The sequence below is a fragment of the Chiloscyllium plagiosum genome, chromosome 13 (genome assembly GCF_004010195.1).
Source record: "Chiloscyllium plagiosum isolate BGI_BamShark_2017 chromosome 13, ASM401019v2, whole genome shotgun sequence".
Classification (NCBI taxonomy): domain Eukaryota; kingdom Metazoa; phylum Chordata; class Chondrichthyes; order Orectolobiformes; family Hemiscylliidae; genus Chiloscyllium; species Chiloscyllium plagiosum.
This window is the reverse complement of record NC_057722.1, coordinates 34,869,503-34,877,913: the sequence shown is the minus strand read 5'-3', so window position 1 is coordinate 34,877,913 and position 8,411 is coordinate 34,869,503.

Genomic DNA, 8,411 nt, shown 5'->3' with positions numbered 1-8,411 from the left:
AATCTTCTTCCTGACCTCTCCGCCCCCACCCCCACTCCGACCTATCATCCTCACCTTAACCTCCATCCACCTATCGCACTTCCAACGCCCCTCCCCCAAGTCCCTCCTCCCTACCTTTTATCTTAGCCTGCTTGGCACACTCTCCTCATTCCTGAAGAAGGGCTCATGCCTGGAGCGTTGATTCTCCTGCTCCTTGGATGCTGCCTGATCTGATTTAACCTCAGCTCTACATTCCTGCACAGCTCCAATAATTTTCTTCCCCATGATTATCAAGAATCTACCCCTGCCTTAACAATATTTAATAATTCTCTATCCCTGCAATTTGAGGAAGGGAATTCCAAAGATTCACAACCCTCTGAGGAAAACAATGTTTTCTCATCTCTGTTTTAAATGAAAATCCCCTTATTTTTAAACTATGACCCCTACTTCTAGAACCTTGCACAAGAGGAAGCATTGATTTGACATCCACCTGGTCAAGTCTCCTGAGGATCTTATATGTTTCAATTAAGTCATTTCTGACATTTCTACATTCCATAGGATACAGGCCTAGCCTGTTTGGCCATTTCTCATGAGCCTTTGAGCTGGATGATGCACAAAGCCGACTACTCTTGAAGAGCAGAAAAAGGTGCTTTCAGCCTTTTGAATTGCATTGCACATGATTGGAAAGGAGATTGTAGGAGTTGATCTCTAATATGATGTCTCAGACCCATGGAAAGAAAGGACAACTGTATGAGCAGCAGGCTGAACAGTTGACTGAGTGAATGCTGGCTTTCATCAATGATCTGGATATTCTGAATGAAGTTTGAAGCAGGATTAAATACAGCCTCAGTTTGTCTGTTCAGCATCTTATGGATGTGGAGCAATACACTGCTTAGCTCTTTGATAGCCAGGAAAAAAGGCTTGGCCAGGAGAGTGAAGATTGATAAACTGCTCAAGGACATGGGATCACAGATACCACTTTTAAGTCCCCACTTTGTCCTCAATCAGAGCCTCACAGGTTGCCTCCTGTCCCATTGTCCATGTCTACCCCTGTGCAGGTAGTATTGACAGGCACATCATGGCTCCAAACTCCATAGGTGCCAGCCAACAGCATCTCAGCAGGCAAAGCAGGGGATTGAGAACCTTCTAAAGCCAATGTGGCTGCAGTACATTGGAGAATAAGGAGGGGGAAAGGAAGGACTTGCAGTTATGCAAGAGTGTCACATTTCTGTTTAATATTTATCAGCCATAAACTTGATTTCAAACCAGCATTGCTCCATTGTCTCCATTGTTGCTGTTTGTCTTGTAAAAGCATGGTATGACAAGAACAAAACAGAGAGTGATGGAGGTTAGTGAGAGGGATGAATTTGCTGACAGAGGGATTGCTTTGTGTTGTGGACTGGGAGACAAAGTGTGCTCAGAATTAGTGTGTATGATGGCTGTATTGTCTTAGATTAGCTGAAACGTATCTGAATGAATCCATCTTGGGCATTCTAGGCATCTTAGTTAGAGCTAAAGGTACCCTTTCATCTGTCTCCTTTCCCTGCTCTTCCAAAGATGCAGAATGGTCATCCCCTTTCTTTTCTCGCAGTTCCAGTGCTCATAGGTTAGCACAATTTGAGAAAATGTTGCTGGTGCATACTGAAAAACATCCCAGGTGTCTTCAGTTTAGGAAACTGAACTGCATTTGGCAGTATCCTGATGGCTTACTCAATGAACACTTATTTGCCCATTTAATTTACTTGTACCCTGTCTTCATGTCCTGCTTACTCTCCATAACCCTTTAACCCATTACTAATTAAAAATCTATCTCATCCTTAATTTTACTCCATGGTCTAGCACCACGTCTGGATAGTGAATTCCATAGAGCCACAGTTCTTAAGACAAGTAATGTCTCCTCATCTCTGTTTTAAACCTACTACCCTAATCCTAAAACTATGACCATTCTTTATAGATTGCTACACAAGGAAACAGCCCTCTATGTCTACTTTGTCAAGCCCCTTTAACATCTTATATACCACAATTAAGTTTCCTTCTTCTAAGCTCGAGACTAATATAGAGTTGAAAAGCGTGGCGCTGAAAAAGCACAGCATGTCAGGCAGCATCTGAGGAGCAAGAGAGTTAACATTTTGGGCATAATCCCTTCATCACGAAGGGCATATGCCCGAAATGTTGACTGTCCTGCTCCTTGGATGCTGCCTGACCTGCTTTGCTTTTCCAGCACCACACTCTCGACTCTGATATCCAGCATCTGCAGTCCTCACTTTCTTCTGGACAATATACGCTGAAACTGTTCAATCTCTCTTCATAAGCCAAACTCATCTCTGGAATCAACCTCTGCTGATTTCTCCAATGCAACTACATCCCTCCTCAAGTAAAAGTGCTAAAACTGTATGCAACACTCCAAGTGCAGTCTCCGTAATGCCTTGTACAGTTGCAGCAACAATTCTCTACCTTTAAATCCTATTCCTTTAGCAATAAATGTCAAAATTCCATTTGCCGTCCTCATCATTTACTGTAACTGAAAATTAGTTTTCTACGATTCATACATGAGCGCACCCAGATTCTGCTGCGCTGAAGTACTCTGACGTTTCTCTCCATTGTGTTAGAAAATTATCCATGTACTCGTCTGACTGAATTGGGTATCTCACACTTAATCACGTTAAACTCAATTTGGCCTGTTCATCTAACCTATCCATATCCAGTTGTAAATTTCTTATTTCTTTACTACAACTTACTTCCCCACCTATTTTGGCGTCATCTCCCAAATTGGCTTTGGCACCTTTTTATCCCTGCATCCAAGTAATTAATATAGATTGCAAATAGTTGGATTCTGAGGACTGAACTCCATCAGTCCTGCCATTGGAGAGTAGCTCTTGTCTTCAAGAGGTCATTGTTGACTCGGTGTTGACGTGCAAAGATCATTGTAGGTGTGGACTGATAGGCGGTGAAGGAATCTGGGTAATGGAGGATACCCAGGTCTTCCAGGCTCACCATCACCTTCCCATGGACAATTAAGAATGGCCTTATGAAGGAGTCTGATGAAAAAAATACTAAAAGAGAATATTGCTGATGTGCGTGATGATGTTTTGTTGTTTGGATAGTAGCTGAACATAAATGGAGTGAAATCGCTATTGTTTTAAACACAGCTGGGCCATCAAGGAGGAGGAGGGGGGATTGCTTTGGTCATCACTTGTGTGCAGTCTGTGACTCCCAGCAAATTCATTAACTGCAGCAAATACAAGGGTCCTCTCATTCTGACTGATCTCATCAGAGAATTTAAGTGAAAAGCCTGGCAAACATGGCATCCGTCACCAAGGAGATGTAATTTGACACATCAGGTTGTGAGTAACTATAAATATACAACCACCTGATGAAGGCAGCACTCCTAAAGCTTGTGCTTCCAAATAAACCTGTTGGACTATCACCTGGTATTGTGTGATTTTTAACTTTGTCCACCGCAGTCCAACACCAGTACCTTCAAGTCATTATAAATATCAGATTCTTGGAAGGAGCCAGAGGCAAAGAAATTCAGGGCACACTGATCTTGACAGCAAGAGGCTGCAAATGTCAGCAAGCACCTGACAGAAACGTCTTCAGCTCCTGAGGGACTGCTGCTCAGCCATGTCTAGAAAGCTAATCCTCTGTCCTTATATCCTCTGTAAGGCACATCCTTCCTACAAACCTCAGCTCCGTGTTCATTTCCCAAGTCCAGTGGAACAGCAGGTATTTGTGGAGAAATCTGCTTGTGCTGTTCCTGTTGCTGTTACTGAGGCTTCTCCTCTTGTCCCCCATCTGAGTTTGAAGGTAGAGTGGCACATATGGTCCCATAGTGCTCTGAATGCTAACAACTAGGAAATGCAAATCTCTTCCAAACCAATTACAACACTTTCTCACAACAGATTTTGAATGATCTCAGGATAATGGTAACTGCACGTTTTTGGGGCTCCAAAATGCATGCCTAACTATTTGACAGAATTTTCCAGTTTGTGAGTCACACTGAAGTCCATGAAGGGTGTATAGATCAGCTTTTCAGAAGGCCTGCCTTCATTCTCCAACACAGTTGGAATTTTCTAATCTTCCAGGACACCTCCATACTCTCACACATCTCTCATGCCATCCCATGCACCCTCTGACACTCCATGCTAACTCTATCCCTTCTAAGTATCATCTGTAGTCACTTAACAGTGTATACTTTTACATTGCTTTATCAATGGGACTTAGAATCATGGAATTACTACACTGTGGAAAGAGGCCATTTGGCCCATTGACTCAGTACTGATCCTCTAAAGAGCATCCCACCCAGATCCAGCCAACCACCCTGTGCCTGTAACCCCACATTTACTGTGGCTAACTCGCTTAACCTTCACATTCCTTGACACATTGGAACAATTTAGCATGGCCAATCCACCTAGCCTGCACATCTTTGGACTGTGGGAGGAAACTGGAACATCCCGTTGAAACCCACATGGACATGGGAAGAAAGTGCAGCCTCCAAACAGCCAATTGCCCCAGGTTGGGTTCGAACCAAGGTCTCTAACACTGTGAGGCATCTGTGCTAACCACTGAGATACCGCACTGTTTATTTAAAAATCATTTGAAAATAAAAATTAAATGTCTAAAAATGTAATAAGTCAAATACATGGTAAATGATACTACAAATAAATTACTCCAGTACATAATGAGGTAATTGTTTAAATGCCTATTTGTTTATAAACCTAATAAGAAACTAAATCAAACACACATTCTGTTATTGCAGCCTTATTAAAAGTTTCAATTGTTTTTGAATCAATAGACCACTTACAGAGCTGAAGCCATTATATTTATTTGAAACATTCATAATGGTGACAGCTGTCATAGCAAAAGCTTCCAGCTGCATTGCCGGAAACTGAGAGAATAGAATGATGTCACCTTCCACTTCTGAGCTAAGTGATCGTCAGTTAGTGGAGGGGATAAAGCACAGAGATTTTGTTCAACTTTCAAAAGCAGATTATTTTAGAATATTCAAAGCCAATCAATTTAAATCACATCACAACACAGCAGAGAACGACAGGACATTTCTTTCACTTATTTTAATACATTATGGAACTTTTGACAATTGAAATAGTACAGTAACGTATGACAATGGTTACATAATGTTAGTCCATGCAAGAGTCAGCTTATCTTTGCAGGACAGATCCATGATGAATCACTGCATTATAAAAACACTTACATTATAATAGCGATTAATAATAATATACAAAGTTGTTTAAACTTTTTATACTTATGTTTTGGAATGTTCTTGATTTCTCAGTCTGTTTCCCTTGTGGTCACACAGTCACCAGAAATGTGCAGTTGTAGGACTTACTAAAACCCACAGCAATACGTGAAAATAAAGTGTGGGAGGACACACAACTTTTCTGTGGTCCTTATAATGGGTAGGCTCCTGACTTTAGAAGAGGCTCATGTGCAGGTGTTCCCAATCTGCTTAAAGGCCTCATGAAAGCAGAACAGGGTTGGAAAGGCACAGGAAAATTGTTCTACCGGTGAAAACCAAAACTAATTTCTGTGTTTTGTGACTTTATGCACACCGTCACTGTGAAACAAACTGCAGTCTTAAGGTCCAGAGCAATGCTGTCTAATGTCAGAGTCTATCTACTCTGCATACTCTTTGTGCAGTCCTAATGTTTATGCTAACAGCTTCACTGAACTGACATCCATCTGAAGTGTTCATGTGATTCACAAATACCAATTTTCACCTAAAACTGCAACCAAATTGAATTTTGCATCCTAGATCTGTAATGGGTCTTATTTTGGCAGTGACATTTTGACCTCTTCTTCAAATGTAAATAAATTGGTCACAGTTGGAGAATGGAGATGGAGTGTAATGTGAAGATACAATGTTAAACTATAACTTGTGTCTGTGATCATATTATATTATGATAATTGGCAAGTGAGCCATTCCAGTTCAAGAAAGAGGTATGCCCGGAAGAGACAGGAAATTGCAGTAAGCTGAGACGCAAAGAACCTTGGCTGAACCCAATTACTTTAAAAGGATGATATTTGTAGACATTTATATGCAAGTAACACTTGGTGCAATCTAAACAGCTGATGCTGCACATCTGACATTACTTTGTAAGAACTCACTGACAAAGATAAGTCTCATTCTCTTCAAATGACAGTGCAACTCTGAGGACGATATCAAAAGTTTATTTTTTAGCTGCTGATAGTCAAAAACATTTTCAGAAAATACATTATACATTTAAAAAATAATAAAACAAAAGACTTGCTGTTTGGAGTGTTTGCGCTAGATAGCATTTAGTCAATACTCATACTCCAACACAAACACTGCACAACAGGACCTTGCTGGAACTGTGCCTATTAATCTTTCTGTGCACACAGAATCTGGGAAACAGAATTTAAAAGTCTTTATGTTCACAAGGTTGTTGAGAAAATTGCTTTAACAAAAGTACACTTAAAAATTGCCTTACTCTAAAAGATTGAGTTTTTCATGTATCTTATAAAAAATTTCCTTTGCAATAAAATACCAAGCTTAGAAATGGAATGATGTTTACATCATATGTATATTGCACAGCATTATGCTGGCCACTAAGACTAATTCATTCAAAATGAAATGAAAGTTAAAAAACAATTCAAATTTTCAAAATGAAAGCAAATACCAGCACCATGAATAAAAGTAGTTTCTAAATTAGCAGTATTTTCTCTATTACTGCTGAAATAACTCAACACAATAATGGATATCACTTTTCCAATCTTGAATGTTACCAGCAAGTTTATATGCAAACAGAAAGCAAAGTATGTAAACAAAGTTTTTTCTAGAAACAATTTGTAATGGCACTTTTCTGTAATGTTATCCCTGTACCCTGACACTGTAATGCAGCTCAAATGGAGAAGAAACAAAATCCTCAGATGGCTATAAAGGTCAGGAGTTTCAGGGTATCACCATTCACTTAGTATGAGTCCATATTCTATTGCAAGCTGCTCATTTTATTAAAAATTCAACACCCAAAATAATCTGGCATATTGCAATGCATTGAAGACCTGATTATCTGGAATGATGTCAGCATATCCATCCTATGAGTTCTTCACAGCCCGGTTGTCTTTAAAATCTTTGCCCTTAATTCCACCTTAATGGTACGTGTGGAAGGAGATGCCAGAGGAAGTGGTGGAGGCTGGTACAATTGCAACATTTGGATGGGAATATGAGTAGGAAGGGTTTGGAGGGATATGGGCCGGGTACTGGCAGGTGGGACTATATTGGGTTGGGGTATCTGGTCAGCATGGACTGGTTGGTCCGAAGGGTCTGTTTCCATGCTGTACATTTCTATGACTCTAATTACTACCAGCAACATTTGATGCTCAAAGAGGCCAGCAAAACCAATGTGGAGATGTTGGCATGGTATCTTGGGCCAATCCCAGGGGTGTAACAGGGTCAATAGCTGATTGTTTCTGATTTTGGTACAAGTTGGCTTTTTCTCTTCTCTACATACCTCAAAGCCATCCATTCTACTTATTTGTGACTCAGTATTCGCATCGACGACAATGCCCTGTTCCTGAGTAAATAGCTGATTGTTTCTGATTTTGGTACAAGTTGGCTTTTTCTTTGAATTGGGCATCCAGATATGGTCATCTCTGGTGAGTTCTTTCACCTTCCCCACTGCTGGAAGGCCCTGGTGCAATTACTCCAGCATCTAGCATTGTACCTTTCCCCATAACAGACAGTCAATCTGTACCAACCACTTCCACTTCTGGGACATGTATGGCTTGAGTTCCTGGTGGCTTCTGCTAGTCCTCCCTTTCAGAACCAAATCCACCACCTGGTTTAAAATGGGGCCATTTCTGGTGTCATTTTTCACTTGTGTGGCATCACCAGCATACTTTCTCATTGGGAGAATTAGGAAACTTTTAACCCACTGCTGGATTGCCCTTCCCTCAAGGGCAGACGTAGGCCTATGTTTACGTGTTGCTCTGACTGCGTACAAGTGCGCCAAGAGGAGTGGGGCCCATGTCTGAAGCTGACTCACCACCATTGATGGGATCCCAGTGTATGGATTGAAAATTGATGCAAGGGGACAGTGGTCTGTTAGCAGAATGGAGTGGAAACTGTATTTGTAGTGATAACATTTCCTCACACTAAGAAGGCTGCTGATGATTCCTTCTTCAATTTTGATGGGTTACACATTCAATTTAGGCATAACCCAAAATCTATGCATTCACACTGAACTGCTAGGACATTCAACATAAATTCCTCATCGGAGATGTTTGATTCACTAACAACATCCACATCTTCCCTGTGGCCTCCAGTATGGGCCTTCGACCTTGGGCTTAGTTGATCTTCCTTTGGCAGGGATTTTTGTATACTGTTCTGTTTCCCCAGCTGGCTGTAGCAATGTGGCCTGTTCACTTAGCGTTCTTGAAGTGGGCCTTCCTGA